Raw genomic sequence first — 20,375 nt, 5'->3', positions numbered from 1 at the left:
CTCCTGGGCTCAAGCGAGTCTCCTGTCTCAGCCTCCCAAGTAGCTGGGACCACAGGTGCCCGCCACAATGCCCGGCTATTTTTTGGTTGCAGCCGTCATTGTTGTCTGGCAGGTCCAGGCTAGATTCGAACCCGCCACCTTAGGTGTGTATGGCTGGCGCCTTAGCCACCTGAGCCACAGGTGCCGAGCCGGCTTAAATTTTTTTTCAAGAATATTAAGGTGTAAATACTTTATGCACATGCATACATGATACCTTTGCCTAAGAACTTTACAAGCAACTACGCTGTCTAGAGTGCTTATAGGTCATTTTATTTTTCACAATTATATCCCTTTTTTTGGTATTTTCTAATGTTTCTCTACTAAACATACAATTCACTTTAAGGAAAGAAAAATAAATAAAACATGCTAACAGGTTTTAAGTCACTGAATTTTTTTTTTTAAGGAGTTAAAGGGAGTAAGGATGTGGGCATTCTGCTGACAGCTACAACAAAACAGCACCAAACCCAAACTGCAAACAGATGGCTGAGGAAAATTACCTAAGATAAAAGAAAATACTACCTAGCTTGGATTTAGTCACTTTTTCTATACATTTCAATGCTAATAGGTTTGTCCTCCTCACATTGTAACTGTGGAAGGGTTATTTGTACAATGACATTTGTCTTGTTTTTACTCACCCCTTTCCCATTTTATTCTGATTTCCCAGTGGCAGAAAACATACCTTACTTGTCACTGCATTTGTAACCTAACTATACGAAAGTGTCCATCCAGCTCTCCAGAGTAGGAACATTCATCACTGACACTGCCTTATAACAAGGACACTTCAAATATATAAAACCTCAGAGCCCACCAGTGATCCCAAGATCATCCAATTCATATCATCGCCAAGTCAAAAGTTAAATGCCCAAGGAAAGTTTCTCTGTCATTAGCAGGGACATGGCAAAATCCAACCATAAGGGGTTTAATGATGTATATAAGTTATAATTATTAATAATATAATTTTTCACTCCTCTGAGGTATTTAAAACTTATTAAAAGAAATGTAACGGTTACCCCTCTATGACTTGAAAACAGGCCTCCAAAATTGTAGGAGAAAGGATGAAATGTATTTATTTCAAAGTTAAATTTGAAGCGAAAATCACAAGACAACAGATTGCAAATTTAAAATTAGATTCTAGTGGGAGGTCTTGGTTTCAAGCCTGTTTTTTCCCTACTGGAGGCATAGCTTGAAGCTGGGGGTAGGGGGAGAGCTAAGATTAAACTGAGAGAAAGTTCGGAAAGTTTTCGCTAAATCGCTAAATCGTTACAATCCATGAAAAGTGTTTTGCCAAGTCACACACAAATACCCCTAACGCAAGAGACTAAGCAAGAAAGTTTTGCAACAAATATGAGATGATCTTTGGTTTAGAAAAGATTATTATTTTGACTGTGTTTATTTTTGCTTTTTAAAGATTATCCCAAGCAGAAACAAAACAGATCATTGTTTTAAAGTTAGATTTTGAAGTAGGTTTGCCTTTTTAAAGCATAATCCAGTATAAAGATGGTGAAGCTCTCGGATGAATTTAAAAGATCCCGAGGGCAATTCACAGGGGGAGAAAAGATTTCATAGGTACCTGCTTTCTCTCTTTTTTGGTTTTGTTTTGTTTTGATGCTAATGCTTTTGAATTGTCAGATGGGTGTAACCCTAATCCAAGAAAGTGATTCCAAATTCTTTTTCCCATGAGCCACACACAACACAGCAATTTCAGCTATAGTAAAATGCATGTGTCCCACTGTCTTGGAAGCACTTCCACTGGTTCATGCAGAAAAACGCAGGCTCAGATGTAACACGCACCAACCTACCTTAAAAGGCAACAGTGGTCCCCAGCCCAACTTGCCCCAAGAGCACTGTGGCATTTAGATACTGAGGTTGGAAAGGAAGTTGGGATGAACAGCGGCTGGGGCTGGGGAACGTGTCAGCACCTGTCCTCCGGCACAGCCATCACGGTTTCATCTGAGTCTGTGAGAATGCACCAAAAACCTGGAGAGGGTCAGGTCAGAGAAAGAGAAAAACAGAAAAAAAAAAAAAAATGATAAGCCATAAGGAAGCAAACCCATTTTCATCAGTTCTGCAACATCAACTTTGAGCTACAGGTATAAAACGATAGGCTTAGTTAGATAAATAAATAAATACCAGTCTGTTTACACCTAGGGGAATAAAAAGCTAGCCCACCATTTTAACCTATCTCTATAGGGTAAGGTCTCAGAGGGCGTTACCATGGATCTACGGAATCCTTCCCATTGCCTCCTCTCAACAAACAGAAACAGGAGGAAACACGGAGTCTCGTTATTCTCCAAGTAAAGCCATGCTTACCATGGAAGTTGAAGAAAATGTTCATATACGGTAAAACCAAAGCCCCAGTTCTCACCACACACACATTCTCTTAAGATGGAAAACATCAAATTCAGAAGAAATCCATAAAGAATATGCATAGCAAAGAATTTAGGCAGAATATCCAGGCTGTTATTTAACAGGAAAAATCAATGGACAAGAAGCACTCCAGGCATAAGGGGGGTTAATGGTCTTGTTTTCTTTGTCAAGCCTGCCCTTTGGGGTGAGATTATAATACTAAGGCAGCCCAGGAGAGGCCTGAAGGGCTTCTTTGGGTGGCTTCACCTTAGTACTTTCCTGCTGGACGTCCTCCTCGGTGGGTCCCTGCAGCTGCCACCCATTCATTGCTGGTGGGAACGTGAGATGACAAACACTTTGAACCAAGAACATGGAGAAAATTGCCTATTTCATGGAAAGGAACCACACGGAGGCAGTTAAGTAAATAAATATATACATCCACACAGAACGGAACAATAAGGGAAGTTAGTGACTCAGTGCTTGGAGGGAAAGGAGCGTGCGTTCTCAGCAACACCCCATCATTACCCCACAATACGTGCCCTTTCCATAATTCCCCCATTGCCATCCTGTTCCTTCCCTTTTCCTAGGCATCCTCCTTAAACTGCACTCTGCAAATTTCCAAATTTTCTAAGCAGTTCCTGAATGGCTTAGAAACTGGCAGATATTAATAAGCAATAGCCCATTTATATTGAAATGGACTCATTACAGTGCCAGCTGCTAATAATTTGCAAGGCTGGTTTCTTGCTGGCACTGGAGGCGTGTGGGCGGCAGGCCTTCCACCTGCACAATAGAGCCTGATAATGCATTTTTTATACATCTAAAAAATCGCATATTCTATGCACAAGAAGTAAAATTTTTCTCTATCTATATATTCTTCTACTCCCTGACCAGAAAAACTACATAAGGAAGAGAGTGAAAGTTATAAGCCATTATTCATAAAACACAGAGAAAAACAAAACTGAGTTGATTTGATATAACTTTGTCCTGATCTTGGGATTATAAAAACTTTGTCTGTAACCCAGGTTGTGGAATGGATCCATGATGTGGACCAATCAGCAGATATGCTGAGGTCTCAACATACCAACACACCCACTTTGCTGTTAGGAGGTACACTCGGCTTGCCCTTGTAAATGGAACCACCAGGGCAACTTGGGAACTACCAGTCCTCTGCGTTTTCTTCAAGAGCTACAAAGAAGCTCCATGCCTATAGCGCAGTGGTAGCATAGTGGTTATGGCTCCAGCCACATACACTGAGGCTGGAGAGTTCGAACCCAGGTCCAGCTAAACAACAATGATGACAACCTCAACCAAAAATAGCTGGGTGTTGTGGCAGGCACCTGTAGTCCAAGCTACTTGGGAGGCTGAGGCAAGAGAATCACTTAAGAGTTTGAGGTTGCTGTGAGCTGTGACAGCCCAGCACTCTACCAAGGGTGACAAAGTGAGACTCTGTCTCCAAAAAAAAAAGAGCTACAAAGAATTTGCTTTCACTGGAAGGCAGCTATATATCAAGTGTTGGTCATGCAAGCCAGGAGTCATCCTGTACACGGTTGGCCAAATCATGATTTTGCAAGTCAAATCTTTACTTTTAGGTGACTTGGGACAATCTACTCCTTTGTAAAGGGGGATGACAATAGCTCCTAAACCACTGGGTTGGTGTAAGCATCCCCAGCAGACTGGCCCATGGGCTGTCAGGAACCAGGCTACACAGTAGGAGGTGCGTAGCGGGCAAACCAGGGAGGCTTCCTCTGTATTTACAGCCACTCCCCATCACTCACATAGCTGCCTGAGCTCGGCCTCCTGTCAGATCAGCAGTGGCATCAGATCCTCATAGGAGCTTGAGCCCTACTGTGAACTGCATGTGAGGGTGCACACTCCTTCTGGGAATCTAAGGCCTGATGATCTGAGGTGGAGCTGAGGGGGTGATGCTAGCTCTGGGGAGCAGCTGCATGTACAGATCATCAGTAGCAGGGAGCTTTGACTGCACAGAGAGAAACCACAACAAGCTAACTGCTTACAGGCTCATATCAAATCCCACCCCCACCCCTGACCATGGAAAATTTGTCTTCCCCAAAATTGGTCCCTGGTACCAAAAAGGTTGGGAACTGCTGCTCTATGTTACATAATTTGCTTCATGATCAGTTCTCAATTAACATTAGCTATTGTTTCCACTATTATTCAGGATTTGTAAACCATAAGGAAAGTGCTATGGGCTGGGCCTCCATTATGGAGGCTTCCTTAGCAACAAGATGCCTAACTTAATGAGACTGGACCTACGGTATAAGTTGGAAGAAGTCATTCACCTCACATTTGCCATGGAATATGAGGAATAAATTAGCTCAGCTAGAAGATGTGGTCTCCTTACCTGGCCATGGCTCAGGCCCACACACAACCACACTGATGGAATGCGGCTGTACCTCGCTGCTGGGTGGCATTACATTTAGACAACCCCTTGGGAGGTGAATGCTGATTCTCCCTCAACTCATAGGTTTAACTTCTGTGTCAGGTGTCAAAGAACTGGTTTCAGTGGGAAAATGTGTGTATTAGAGGTGGGGAAGGTATTACCAAAACTAATCTGGGGTTTCCAATACCTGCCAAAATAGAGCTGAGAAGTCCCACTGTCCCAATCCTATAGTATAATTTAAGATAAAACCATAATAAGTGTCAGAAATATTGTGTCCCTGATATTTAACCCATGGCTTTCCCTAAAATGTCTGCAAGATCAGAACTTTCCTTTTCACCCGAAAAAGTCATATGTAAGGCCTCTGTCACTTGCAAGTCCTTGCAGGTTCAGGAATCAAAATGTATAGAGAAAAAGATACTGTATTGCACTTGCCCTAAAACACCCAGGTTCATTACCAGGCTTTATCACTTAGTAAATTACATGACTTTTGGATTGCAAATTACCCATTCTAAAAACCACCAGTAAAAGTAAGTAATATTATCTGCCTTGCTATGAGAAAGAAATTAGAAAATCAACACGAAACACGATATAAACTACAAAAATTTACATATGTAAATTCTTACTCTGTTTATCATGGTTTAGTGCCCAAAATGTTCCATAATTAATGAATTAATGAGAATCAGTAAGTTTCTCCTTACATTAAACTCAAAGCTGGGAGGGAGGTAGTTGGAGTATAGGTCTTGGGTCAAAATCCTGAATATTTATTTTACAATGTAATAAGCACCAAAATGATCTGGTTTTTAGTAGTCATACCCAAACCCCAGATCAGAACTGAATGGATAAATGGATGAATGGATGGATCTGAGGCAGTAAAACATTTTCATGATTCAGAAATTAAGGTTAAACAAATGCCATCACTCACTTTTTAAATTTTTTTTTAACTATTACTTTACTTAAAAAAGGATTTAATAGCCAGGCATTATGGCGGACACCTGTAGTTCTGGCTACTGGGGAGGCTGAGGCAAGAGGATCACTTGAGCCAAAAAGTTTTAGGTTGCTATGATGCCACAGCACTCTACCCAGGGCGACAGAGTGAGACTCTGTCTCAAAAGAAAGAGGGGGGAGGGCTCAAGAGTGATGTCCAAAACTACATAATTTAAAATAGAATAAAAAAAAAAAAACTGCTACTGGAGAAAGAAAAAAACCCACAAATGTTACGAGAAAGGGGGAATACTGGTCACAGCGCACACTTCACTGAACTACACACCTAGCTCCATTTAACAGTCAGTTTTACAACAGCCGGTTCAAATAGGGAAAATGAGGCAGTTATAGAATTTACCATGTCCAAATCCATTGCTCAGAAGAAGCATAAAGTTCTTGGTACTCAGGTCAGACAGGAATTCCCACTGAGTGGGCCCCTGTGGCCACGGTGACATGATGAACAATGCTTCCAGGGCTCAGTGAAAAATGTCATATGAATATTTCTTGTCTTGAAAATTGACTAAAAAGAAAAATCACAACACAGCAACAGCAGTTGTGAAGAGTTAGAGTATGGATACAGAGTGGACAGGCCACGGGCCTCCTGGGAAACTCCGTGGATTCTGTTTGCGGTCCACAGAGTGCTGGATCACAGCTTTGGGGTCACAAGCTTCAGAGGGAGCTCCGTGGCTCACATGTGCACATGGCCAGGTCGCAATGCCTGATGACCACACCCCATCTGTGTGCAGGGGCAGTTCCACCAAGGGTGTGCTCGTCTGGCTTTTGGGAAAGCTGAGACTGCAATTAGGATTCATGTACAGAGAAGAGGTGCCAGCCTTCCCCTCCAGGTGAACCACGTAACCCCCAAGGGCCCTGGGGCAGCGCCGGGATCCTTACGGAAAAACCAATTCTTCAGCACAGATGAATGAGCTATGAAAAGGGTCCAAATTCCTATTCCATAAAGCATGAATGAATTAGTTTCAGCTTAGCCACTTTTTTAAAGGCAGGTATAAACAGACACCCAAATCGGAAGCAAAAAAAAAAAAAAATCCCCGAAAGTTTTCAAATCCACAGACTGCTCTAGTTTTGAGCAGTGTTACTTCCTAATACATCCAAATATATCCCTAAGTAACTAAGCAAGGAAACGTATTCATAGAATCAATATTTTTAAGCTGGCTATAAGTTGGGAACTATCTACTAAAATAATAACTTTAATTTTAGAACAGTGAATCTTTGGCAATACTTAACCAACAGGTTCAACTGGGACAGACATTACCACATTTCTTAGGAGTAAAGTCAGTCCATTTCAAAATGAAGTTAATAATGTTATACCCCAACTTAGGGAGGTCTCCCATTTACAAAAAAACTTACTACCTGGCTGGCACTGTGTTAATGGCTTCGGGCCAAATTAGTCTTCTGAGTTTCCCTAAATTCTTGGTGTTTATCGCACGGCAACCCCAACATTGTGTTAATTACTGTGAAGTTCCCCACTGCCTTTATCCAAGTAGATGTGAAGGCCATTAGTTCCCAAGGGCTGCCAATTGAATCTCCCAAACAGTCATACAGCCTGACCCTAAGAACAGCCCCCGCTTTCTGAAATGGATTTAATAACTTTTTCAAGACATATCACAAGACTCGCATGCTTTCTGAAAAACCCAAGCAGCATCACGGCTATTTCTCAAAGCCAGAAAGCTACTGAACACTTGGGAATTCCACCCCACATTCCCAGAGCACTCACCGTGGAGTGCTGGAGCACGGCTTTGGGCTCCTGGCTCCTAAATTGCTGATGCCAAGATTTGAGTCACATCTAAAACGCACACCTATGTCAGTCACATCATAAGGCAGTGCAGAACACCTGCTCCCAGAAGAAAGTGGAACTGAATGTGATTAACCTCTAATGCTGGACTCCATCCTTTGCTCTTTCACCACATTGTGGCTCATCTGACAGGTGTTCGCGTGAGAGAACCAGGTTATCTCGGTGCCCACGAGACAGCAGGGGAGGCTGGCCCTCCGTTCCATGCTTTCCCGCATCCTATACTAAGAGTGCAACCCTTAAACTGCACAGCAAGGTAATCTCAATTTATCAACACCTTAGTTCAGAAGTGACTTCAAAATCAAGTCACTTTACCTAACAACTCATTTTCCAAAGGTGAGCCACCCAGGTCTTTTCCCTGAGCCAGACCTGCCTCCTGTCCCCCATATAAGCCCTAGAAGCCTCAGGAGGCACAGGAAGAAGCCACATTTGGGGACACACGGCAGAATGGGGAAGTGGGTAAAGAGAGCTCCTCTTTCAGTGTCAAAGATGGAAGCTCCAAGAGGGGAATTTGTTTCTTATTCTCTCTGGTTTTCTGAGTCTGGGGTTCAGCCTTGAGCCAGCATGGAGATAGGGGAGTGTCTATCTAAAGGCCACATCAAGAGAAAAAGCGCCTCAGGGAATTCTCTGCTACAGCAGCCTCCACCTGCCTCCAAGACCTACTTCCAAGTCTGCCCAGGTGACTGGAGCTATGAAAGTGCAACTTGCAGTTTCCACAATGGCCTCTGACCTCCGCCAGCCCGGCCTCTCCCCTAACCTGTTCTCTTACCGAGCAGCCCAGAGGAGTCTTTCAGCCCCAAACACAGAACAAGGTGTGGTCATCTGCCATGATTTCATTCCCTGAGCCACCCATAAGCCAGTCCCCTGACCCAGGGCTGCCTTTCCACGCAGAGGGGGTGACCACTCTGGACTCAGGGAAGAACTTCCTGGGGTGACTGGGGTGAGTCCACGCACCCAAGAGACTGATGTTGCAACCAAGACAGTCAGCAATAGGGCTGGGACGGCCTGTGGCATAGAGGACAGAGAAAAATGTGACAAGCTCTTCTGGAGAAGTCACTGGGATGGGGCGTGATGTACTCTGTTGACCTCTCACATTTAGAGCTTAAAGGCTCCACCCAGAAAGAATCACGGCCCTCAAGCAACTGCCACTTCCTCCTCGGCTCTGTCCTTGCCGGTGTTACCTTCCTGTTGGTGGCAGGACATTTTTTTAAGAGAACATGGCCAAAGAGAGGCTTCAGCACTCCAGACACTAAGACGGTTTTTAAGGCGGTGGCACTGGGAATGGAGAGGAAGGAAGAGAATCTGGAAATACTGAGCATGTACATGTGTGTATGTATTTGATTAGCAATTTAATTTAATAAGTGAAAGGCAATGAGTAAGCATGATAGTTGGAAAACCTAGCTGCCTAATGGAAGAAATGAAATTGTAGCGAGAGACTGTGTCCTATCGCTGCTAAGGGGAGGTTCTGAACACCAACCTTCGCGAACGCAGGCATCTAGGGGGCATGACCTAAAAGAAGGACTTGAACCAAAGACTAAGTAAAGCATTCCAGTGCGGCAAAGAATCTTACACCTTAAAGTTAAATTAAATGATTTTTTTTAATTTAAAGGAATTCCCAAGGATTTTGAAAATGAGGTGATGCTTTACCTGTAAGTCCTCTACTTTTCAATAGAGTAAGAACTAAGGTTCAAATCTGAGGATTCTGTCAGAGGTATTATAAGACAGAATAACAGAACAATTTCCAAAGGCCTCGAGTCCCAAGCCACTTCCTGGGTGCTTTGACCCAAATGTTCCTTGACTTTTTCCGCATTTTAAGAACCTTTCAGAATGACCTCAATTTTCTATTTGCAATTTGCGGCAGGTTCCTTGTATACAATTAGGACCATGAGCTTTAACGGGTAAGACAGAACCCTTGAGTCATTGATCCTACGGAACACATTTCTTCACTTTTAATCTTTCTGAAATTGACGATATCTTACAATCACTGGTGTATTGGGATTTAATCAGCTCCATTTTCTTTCTTTCTTTTTGTGGTACATAAAGTGGCACACCTTACACATGATAGTAACATGTACACATCTTACATAAAATAGATTTCTAAATAGCTCCACCTAAGACTAGGTAAAAACTGCTTGTGAATTGTTAGGCGAAGCAGAGTATCTAAGCAAACAGTGATTAGCACCCTTCCAGTTCAACTCAACCAACACTTACTGGGTACCTGTTACATGCTGGGATGAGGAGCTAGACCACTCCCTCATCTGTCTACAACCTGGGGGATGGCGGCCACTTACCTACTCCAAGACCAGGCTGTAGCAGCTGGTCTGGCATTCCTGATAGTGAATGTTAAATAGACTAACTGGGCAAGGAGAGGCTATCAGTCGAAACTGGTCCTGAAGGGATGGTAAGATTTGGCTTTGCTTATGAAGATAGAAGGAAGTGAACAGAGACAGAAGGGAGTTTGCACAAAAAGAAGAAGGGCAGAAAATTTTAGGAAAAGAAAAGGGCATAAGCCAAGGCTCTGAGGAATGAATCAGTAGCCCAATGTTGCAGAGAGACAAGTGCATGGGAAAGAGCTGGAAGTGGCTCGGCGCCTGTGGCTCAAGCGGCTAAGGTGCCAGCCACATACACCTAAGGTGGCGGGTTCGAATCCCCAGCCCGGGCCCGCCAAACAACAATGATGGCTGCAACCAAAAAATGGCCAGGCGTTGTGGCGGGCGCCTGTGGTCCCAGCTACTTGGGAGGCTGAGGCAGGAGACTCGCTTGAGCCCCGGAGTTGGAGGTTGCTGTGAGCGTGATGCCATGGCACTCTACCCAGGGGGATAGCTTGAGGCTCTGTCTCAAAAAAAAATAAAAAAAATAAAAAAGAAAGAAAGAGCTGGAAGTGATGAAGCTACAAAGATAGGTTGGAGCTAAGGATGCCACGTGAAGGAACTGGACCTAATGATGCCTAAGGAATCAGGGATGGGATTGCAATGAGGAATGGATGAACACGATTTTCCCTCCAGGGTAGCTTGGAAGAGAAGGTGGAGACTTAGCGCAAGCAATCAATCACCTGAGATGGCCCAAACGGGAGACTGAGCGCCTTGGAGTCACGAAGGGAAGGTAGGTCCCCAGGACTTACCACCCCATGTGTACCTTTGAGGAATGAAAGCAGGGGAAGGACAAGGCTGAGACTCTGCTGAAGGTCCCAGTTAGGTAACTGAAAAAACAGAAGGTGAAAAGAACACCTCCCATGCTAAGGCCTAATAAAATACCGGATTTAAAAGTTTTATCCCTGAGAGGCCAGAATTCACTTACAGTGATCTTATAGGAAATTTGGTGTCCATTTCACAGAGAACCTCAAAATAAAGAAATCAGAGATGGAACGCATTAGGACAGCAGTAAGTATTTTTTTTAATGAGTGCCCTCTGGTCTTAGTTTGAAGCGCTATAACAAAACACCTGAGAAATTTATAAACCACAGAAATCTACTGCTTATAATGCTAGGGCAGCGGTTCACAACCTGTGGGTCCCAACCCCTTGGTAACAATGAAAATCTATCACAGCATTGGAAGGTTGAGAACCACTAGGGACTAGAAAGCCCCAGATCACGGCACCAGCAGGCTTGGTGTTTGGTGAGGGCCTGTTCCGTGCAGGTGGCTCCTGTTTGCTGGGTCGCCGCATGGTGGAGAGGCAAACAGGCTCCTCCCCCCTCAAGCCCTAGTGTCAGGGTACTAGTCCCCTCTAGGAAGGCAGAGCTCCTGCACCTAATCACCTCCTCAAGGCCCCACCTCTCAATACAAGTTCCAACATACAAACGTGAGGGAGGGGCCAATATTCAGACCATAGCACCTCCCAAAAAGCTTTGAACAGGAAGACTATCCAAACAGAGAAACAAGTAACAGCCAAATTCATTACATCATCACAGAACATTTATAAGAAAGAAAAAAAAATTCTCTAATAATTTGGGAGAGGCCAGAAGTTTTTTAAAGGATCATCTCCACCACACCTATTAGGGACTAAATCAATACCCGTAATAATAAAGGCATTAAACAGCGTCAATAATTTAACACTAAAATAAAAATACGGTGCCTCAGGCTTGGTACCATCAAGTGAGAAAATAAAATCAGATCTAAGTTCAGCGTCCGGACTCCCTAGGCCCTCAGGACACCCACTCTGCTCCTCACAAACATCTTGAGATCAGTCTCACAACTTAAATAAGATCCGTGACTGTAAGCAATGCTCCAGAGCCATACAAATCACAGTGAGATACATCAGGAATGCAGAAATAAGTGCGCCCAAGTGCCACTTCAAACAAATGTAGCATTTAAAGACAATCACTTAACCTTTCTCTGAGTGCATAAAATGAGAGGTTAGTAGCTACACACCACAGAGCCCATCTCAGGCGATGCTCTGGTTGTGTTACTGGCCAGCCATGGAGGTGGAGGGTAGAGCGTGTACCACTGGGGGTGGGGAGATGGCAGAAAAGATTCGGAGTAACCATCGGGGCTCTAGGGGCTCGGTCCAGCCTTCCTGAGCATCCATTCTTTTTAATGTTAAGAGAATGACCCGGAAGTTTCTGTGCTCCCTACATCTCAAAGGAAGTCCATGTTTCTTTAACTTGCTCAAGTCCAAAGCCGTGAGCATCACAATGGAAGCCACCAGAGATTTTCTGTAGTGGACATTTTTTTCAGTAAATAGGGAATTCAATTAAGGCAAAAGTGCCACTGAGCTGGACCCCAGAAGGGCAAGATGGAGGGATAACCTTTAAAAGCTGGTGCAAGAGCTTTCTGGTGGATAAGGACCGACATTCATCCTAGCTAAACGACAAATTGGGAGAGAATAAAAAGCACATGAAGTAATTGCATAATGGAACTTTTAAAGTAGAAGGGAAAAAAAAAATCAAGCAGAGCACATATGCCCCCTCCCTAAAACTGTAAGAGGCTAATCGGCCTCCTTCAACATAAAGGCAGCTCCTGGAGAGTCATGGGAACGCTCTAAAACACTGATACTTCAAAGTCCCCATGGAGAAAACTGATACATAAATCACAGAGCAAATCTGTTTCTTGTATGACAGCAACTGGCTTAAAAAGTTTGACATTCATTGCCAAATAGTATCTGTGGGACCACACACAAAGCAAGGGAAAGAGACAGGAGGTCTGCCTTCCAAGAATCAAGTACAGGCAGTCCCCGGGTTACAAATGAGATAGGTTCCATGAGTTTATTCTTACATTGAATCTGTATGTAAGTTGGAACAGGTACATTTACCTATTATCTGTAATAGCCTCCATTTGTAAGTAACTTGGGGACTTACCACAATAGCCTCTGGTCATCAGTGAGAGTTGTACATAAGTTGGATGTTTTATAACTCAAAGACTATCTATATACACCTGTCTAGGGCACCAGTAGGCAAGTGGATTTAAGGGCATACTCACTCAATTCAATTACTGTACCCATGCCTACCCAAAAGAGTGTAAGTGCCTGTCATCACTTATTTAGTGAATTAATGTATAAATTATACACATGAACTACAGTTCAGATAAATTATGCACATCTCAGATTCCTCTGTATGTTTATAAAGGACACCCTTTACTGAACCAAGCAGAAACACACAGACATTTTAATGCAGAAGATATACAAGAAATGTAAGTTCTGAAATTTCCTTCTCATTTTCTAATGAACTCATCTTGCACAGCCATCCAACACTGAAGACCACAGCTCAGGGAAATCCAGGACTGATATGGAATTAGAGGGGAGAAAATTAGGAAAGCCACCTGTGGAAAGCTCAGGTGGAGCAGTTTGCAAAGAAACTCACCGGCAGCATCATCCGTGGTAAAAAGCCCTCCCTCAACCTGTAAGTGCTTGCTTTTTGAGCTTATGTATTGAAACAGTCCTCAGTTTTCCCTCTCCAGACAGCCTAAACTTTATCTGTATGTTAACTTTATGGAACAACCTCCCACCGGAGCCCAAATCTCCCAGAATCTTCAGGAAGGTGACATCAGCATTCAGGAAGTACACGCTGAAACACTTGGGCTGCTCTGAACTCCTCTGCCCAGAGCTCTAGCTCTGACTAGGCATCATCAAATCCCGTTGTACTTTTGCAACAGAGATAAGAAATATCCCTTCACTGGTAGTTAATAAAATAACACCATATGTAGAGAAAGAAAATAATAAGAGAGAGAGACTCATCCCCGCCCACCCAAGACAAGACAATACAATACAGCGTGATTCACCAAGAAACAATAAGCAAAAACACCTTTGCAACCAGAGCTGCATTCTTCCGTGTGAGTAATTTCAGACACAGACGATGTAAGTAGCCAAGAAATCTCACTGTGAGATTTACCCAGACAATAGAGGCTAATATGACAAGCCATGAAAAATCATTACCAAAAAAATTTTTTGAACAAAACTTCTGTTCTCACAGACAGGAAAACAAATTTACCAAGTTCCCTCCTGACTTCGTGTGCCTAAACCTAGGTGTTCAGCACAGACCCCTCTGTGTAACCGCTTAGTGGACACCTCCACAGGGAATTCCATTGGTGGTTCTAATGTGACACACCATTTAGGGTCAAAACCTCCCACATTTATGCTTCTTCCTGGAAAGCAGCTTGATTTGTAAACACAGAGTATGGACTCGTATGGGCCTGGCTTTAGTCTGCCACATAGTGAATCTGGGACCTTAAACCACTCACGTAGCAGCTCTATGAACCCCCATTAACTGGGGTTTTGTGAATGTGCATTTCGTCCTTTCTCCTCGTTCTTCCCTGCAGGTCCTTGAAGGATCTTCTACATCTTCTCTCTTCCATTACTACTCTTCTAATCCAGGTCACCTTGCTTTCACCTGCCATGGCTAATATTCCCCTCTTCTGCATACACTCACTGCATACACCCTGCCAAACTAGAGTGCTGTACATTCAAAGTGTGTGTACTCTCGCCAGAGAATGCCACGAGTGTGACCCCGCCCGCTAACAGAGGGACAAACACCCCACACACAGCGGAGAGGAAAGCACAGAAGCAACATCTTTCTGAAGAATCCATTTAACCAAAAGATACACCCAGCAGGTTGGTTAGGAAGAGCAGGGGAGGGCAGGCTGACACTGCAGCGAGGTTTTAAATAAGTGCGACTTTCTATGATGAAATACTCATTCACCTTCCTCGCTAGTATAACGGTGAGTAAAAAACGAAAAAGAAATACTCATTCGCTCCTCTCACACGGAGTGATGCGATGTCCATTCTCTTTTTATGTTGGGGTGTTTTATTGGAGAACTTCGCAAAGCTCTGATCTTCCAAAAGTTTCGTTATCACTCGTCTCCTCTGAATCCCTATAACTATCAGTTATATGCTTATTTGTCTTAAACCTTCTCCTCTGCTAGGATCACAAGTTGCAGGAGGGAAGGGACTCTAGCTTAGTACCTCTTGTCATAGTGTTCAGTGGCCCTCGCCCCTCTGTATTAGTCAAAGTGCTCCAGAGAAGGAGTATCCGTATACAGAAATTTATAGTTATATCAGTGGATCTCTATCAACAGATTTATTTTTAAGAATTGACTCATGCAATTTTGGGGGCTGGCAAGTTTGCAGTTGTTTTCTTTTTTTTTTTTTTTTTTTTTTGGCCAGGGCCGGGTTTGAACCCACCACCTCCAGTATTTGGGGCTGGCGCCCTATTCCTTGGGCCACAGGCCGCCCAGGGCTGGCAAGTTTGAAATCTGCAGGGTAGGGCAGCAGGCTGAAGACCAAAGGATGCTATAGATTTGAGTCCAAAGGCATCTGGAGACAAAATTTTTTCCTTCTCGAAGAATCTCAGTCTTTTGTCTTAAGATATGCTTCCCTTGATATGAAGGGTAATCTGCTCTATCCAACCTCTACTGATGTGAATGTTAACCACACCCTAAAATAACTCACAGAAACACCTAGGCTGATATTTGAGCAAACAACCAGGTCCCACAGACCATCAAAGTAGACAGATAAAAGGAACCATTACAACCCGTATAATAGAATTGTTCTCTCATAACCAGCAATGCCATCAATGTAGGCCAAACAAAAGAAAGAATAAAATGCATTCCCCACAAAATGTTCACAGCAGGATATCCAGGCAGCAGCCTGGACCCATCTTCTGCCAGCCCAAGGTCCACTTGTTCTGTACTCTGAAGGGAGGTTGACTGGGGTGCCCCAGGTAGCCACAGGATGCAGGACATGGAGAGGTCACTCAAAAGAGCAGCATGGTTTCTGTGATGTCCTCTTTGCCACATATTCTAGACGGGTGGTTCTCAATCTTCCTAATGCTGCGACCCTTTAATACAGTTCTTCATGTTGTGGTGACCCCCAAGCATAAAATTATTTTTGTTGCTACTTCATAACTATAATTTTGCTACTGTTATGAATCGCAATGTAAATATCTGATATGCAGGAGACCCCCAAAGGGGTCCCGACCCACAGGTTGAGAACCACTGTTCTAGACAATGGCACCATCCAAGTTCATGTCTCTTGGCGGCCAACATCATCAAGAGTTGTGACTCTCTTTTACTTCAACATGGAAAAATATTATTAAAACAGCTTTGGAGATTGGAAAACACACACAGGCACGCAATGTAGTAGTTTATACCACAGCTCCTAGTTCTTGAAACAGCCCCCATATGTAACCCCACTTCTCTCTCAACACACAACTTAATTATGGGGACCCTGGGTACATAAGCTATTCTATTGGTGATATTTCTGCTCTAACCTTAAATCTAAAATCACCCCCTCCTTTACCTCTGAGCCAAGACTTCAAGCACACAGCAGGTTGGGGGTGGGGGGTGTCCCCAGCAAGTCCTCAAAGCCAACACAGCTGGGCTCGAGGTTCAGCATGAAAGCCTAGCCATGGGGAGGAGAGTTGAATGATTGTTCAACCCCCTCCTACACCCTGCTCATGACTAATGCATCACACCAGGAAACCGTTTCCTCCCAGTTACTTAGAACTGACAAGTCCACTGTTAAAAACCAAACCAATCCTAAGAAGGTTCAGGAGTTGTAGCTCCTCCAAGCCCTAAGTATACTCCTTTTCTGAAAATATCCACCTAAGGCGAAAACAAGCTGAAAGTTCTGGCTCAGGAGTCCTTTCTAGTTCTGCTTCTCCATGGGGGCAGGGAGCTTGAATTTCCAAGGGCCAAATCAAAGAACATACACATTGGGTTACCAATTGGTATTCTTTTTGTTGTTGTTGTTGAGACAGAGTCTCAAACTGTCACCCTAGGTAGAGTGCCATGACTCACAGCTCAAAGCAACCTCAAACTCTTGGGCTTAAAGCAATTCTTTTGCCTCAGCCTCCCAAGTAGCTGGGATTACAGGCGCCCACCATAACACCCGGCTATTTTTGTTGTTACTGTTGTAGTTGTCATTGTTGTTTCATCTGGCTTAGGCCAGAGTTCAAACCCGCCAGCCTCAGTGTATGTGGCTGGCACCCCATTGTTTCATCTGGCCCAGGCCAGGGTTCAAACCCGCCAGCCTCAGTGTATGTGGCTGGCACCCCATTGTTTCATCTGGCCCAGGCCAGGGTTCAAACTCGCCAGCCTCAGTGTATGTGGCTGGCACCCCATTGTTTCATCTGGCCCAGGCCAGGGTTCAAACCCACCAGCCTCAGTGTATGTGGCTGGCACCCCACCCACTGAGATACAGGCGACACCCTAGTATTCCCTTTTGAGCGCTAGGACAATTTGTTAACATGGGACAAATCACTTTAATTTCTCCATGGCTTCAAATGATTCCTCAGTAAAATTTAGCACCTAGTAAGTGCTTTAAAAATGTTGGGCTTCACAGAAAAGAGAACTGTGGGTATGGTATGTAAAAGGGGGGAAAAAAACTGGTATTGTGTGACTAATCAGCATAGGGACTTATTTTTCCAGTAGTGATTTTCCATTCAAAATAGCATCCATGAGAAGAAGGAGGGGAATTAATCAAGTGTATTCACTAAATAGAGCTTGGTGATCAAAATAACATCAGCCTTCTGGTTCTGCTGATGCTTCACGAGCACAGGCGCGGGGAAGTGGGGACCGAGCGCGGCCTGAACTAATGTTGGCGCCAGGGTGCCAGCTCTGAAGCCACCTGTTTTGTTCTGTTTCTCTCACTCCGTCCCCACACTTGCAGGAACAGCCTGCCATCTGTGCTGTACCACCCAGCCCAGCTCAGTTTTCCATAAAGGTAATAAATAAGATCCTGACATTATTTTTCATCTAAAAAATTTCCTTCAATTATTGCTTCCAGCATCCCAATTCAACTCAACCCGAGTCACTTCCAATGTGCGCTGAGCACCCACTCCAGGGATGATGGTGTAGCTCAAGCTTCCATGCCTTGGGTGACAAGATGGGGAAGGTTTAAAATTCCTTAAAGCACCTTAAATGAACTTTTATTGGGGAGGGTAGAAGGGAAGAAGTGAGATAAAGATCCCAAAAGTATAACAGAAAGTCCAAGAATTAGGTGGCTTCAATGAACCCAGAGTGGTAAGAAGCGGAGGGATGTGACTGGTGTCCAGAGTGTGTCGGTGCTTCTAATACACAGGGTGGCCATAAAGTTTGTGTGCACTCCCTTCCTGCACGGAGGTGGCCGCCATCTCCTTTTCGGCATCAAGGCCACCCTCAGACCCCTGGTGAAGCCGAGGATCGTCAAAAAGAGGACCAAGAAGTTTATCCGGCACCAGTCAGACCCATACATCAAAATTAAGCGTAACTGGCGGAAACCCAGAGCTATTCACAACAGGGTTCAGAGACGATTGATTCATGGGCCAGATCTTGATGCCCAGCATGGTTATGGGAGCAATAAGAAAACAAAGAATATGCTGCCCAGTGGTTTCCGGAAGTTCCTGGTCCACAAGGTCAAGGAGCTGGAAGTGCTGCTGATATGCAACACATCTTACGGGGCAGAGATGCCTCAGGACACTTCCTCCAAGAACCCAAAGCCATGGTGGGAAGAGCGGCCCAGCTGGCGGTCAGAGTCACCAATCCCAATGCCAGGCTGCGCAGCGAGGAAAATGAATAGACAGCTCATGGGCACATTCTATTTGTGTTTAAATAAAACCATAAATACTGCCAAAAAATAGAAAAGCAGGTGAACTTTATAGTCACCCTGTATTTACAATTAAATATATGCCCTTAACAGGGCAAAAGTGAAAGCAAAAATGTGCATCTTTTGACAACATGCACATGAAGATAAGATGGCAATTCAATTCGACTATGATTTTTTAAACCTGGATTTGATGATTATTCAAGAAAAATAACCATTTTGGCATCCTATCTGATCTATAATCAGAATACTGCTGAAATCTTTGGGAAAGGAAACACTTCTGTTCCGGGGGTTAATGAGTATTTGGAAATAATTTTACTCTAGAATCATGTACAGAGGAGAATACTCATTCCAAAAAAGAAAAAATACATTCAAAAGGTTTACTTAAAAATATTTGTGTCAGATTTAAATAAACAAGAACGGGCAATTTCAAATTTCAGGTTACGTGAATTTAAAACGGATGATTTTCATCCTAACAGTTACAGAGGATTTCTTCCGAAAAGCCCCATAGCAATAGTCACCATTTTAAGACAAGTAAAAATGACGAAATAGGAAATTTTTAAAAACCCTGTCTGTGTGTAAATCATCTGCAAGTTCACCTGCAAGATAAAAAGGCAATTCTTACATGCTGAGACACGGCCTCTTCTTTTTTATTTCAAATACCAGACTGAGGAAGAAACAAAATGTGTCTCCCTATTAGACAGAGTTCAAGGTTCTTCCAATTCCAATCTGATGTTGAAATGGATTCTTGATCAGCTCTTTGCAAAGGCATATCCTTGGCAGCCCCTCTCCTAAAATCAGGCCACCGACCTCAGGGCTGCTGCATGAGCAGGATAGGGTGGATGCAGACATGCTCTCTGCCAGCCTCATGCCTCATGTTAGCAGAAGGCACCAGCAGAGAGGGAATTAAGAAAATAAATAAAATTCGATTAGAATCTCACATCATATGAACTCAGATCATATGTACTTGAAATCATTATGGTAAGTGAAATTAAACCAGACACAAAAGGACAAACACTGTATGATTCTACTTAGATGACAAAAATCATAGAGACAGAATCCAGAATGGCTGTCTCCAGGGCTTGGGGGAAAAGGGTGATGGAAATTTAGTGAGGTTCTTCGGTTTGTTTCTTCTTTGCTTTGTGTTTGAGACAGAGCCTCAGTTTGTCACCCAGGCTGGAGTGCCATGGTATCAGCCTAGATCACAGTAACATCATACTCCTGGGTTCAAGCGATCCTCCTGCCTCAGCGTCCCAAGGAACTGAGACTACAGGTACCTGCCACCATGCCCGGCTAACTTTTCTACTTGTAGTAGCAAGGCGGTCTCGCTCTTCTTAGGCTGTCTGAGAGTCCTGACCTCAAGCATTGTACCTGCCTCAGCCTCCCAAAGTGCTAGGAATATAGGTATGAGCTACCATGCCCAGCCCAGGACTTAGTTTTTAAATGGTACAGTTTCATTTTTGCAAGAAAAGAGTTCTAGAGATAGGTGGTGGTGATGATTGCCCAATAACATGAAGGCACTTAGGGCCAGTGAACTACAATATCTAAAAATGAGTAAAATAATAAATTTTATGGTAAAATTTAGTATACAACGATATGATAAAATCTAGTATACAACAATAAAAAAGTAGATGGCATAATAATAACTACTATTTGCAGGGTGCTTCGTGGTCTGAAAAGCGTTTCTATGTACATTAAGTCATGTAATCATCACCGCAACCTGGGGGAGGGGCATACGTGGTCCTCTCGGGCTCATTTCTATTGTCGGGGCACGTGGCCAGCCTTGCAG

At 43.8% G+C, this 20,375-nt stretch overlaps 1 protein-coding gene and 1 pseudogene across 7 annotated transcripts in view; one reads left to right on the top strand and one right to left on the bottom strand.

Annotated features, from left to right (window-relative positions):
• The window catches only part of TIAM1 (T cell lymphoma invasion and metastasis 1), a 368,684-nt gene that overhangs the window by 141,000 nt on the left and 207,309 nt on the right, over positions 1 to 20,375 (bottom strand). For 5 of the 7 annotated variants that reach the window (XM_023517428.1, XM_023517429.1, XM_003797077.3 and 2 more), the window contains one exon: positions 1,839 to 2,016. The exons of 1 other annotated variant lie outside the window; for it this stretch is intronic. The gene's annotated coding sequence lies outside the window, so the exon portion shown is untranslated. Of the gene's footprint in view, positions 1 to 1,838; positions 2,017 to 20,375 lie in introns of those variants that run through there. One more of the 7 variants, XM_012809706.1, reaches the window with a different exon arrangement.
• LOC105887723 lies at positions 9,462 to 18,606 on the top strand (annotated as a pseudogene).

Source organism: Otolemur garnettii, unplaced genomic scaffold (genome assembly GCF_000181295.1).
Source record: "Otolemur garnettii isolate 467f Iridium unplaced genomic scaffold, OtoGar3 scaffold00111, whole genome shotgun sequence".
Lineage (NCBI taxonomy): Eukaryota > Metazoa > Chordata > Mammalia > Primates > Galagidae > Otolemur > Otolemur garnettii.
This window is presented reverse-complemented; position numbering and strand designations above follow the sequence as displayed.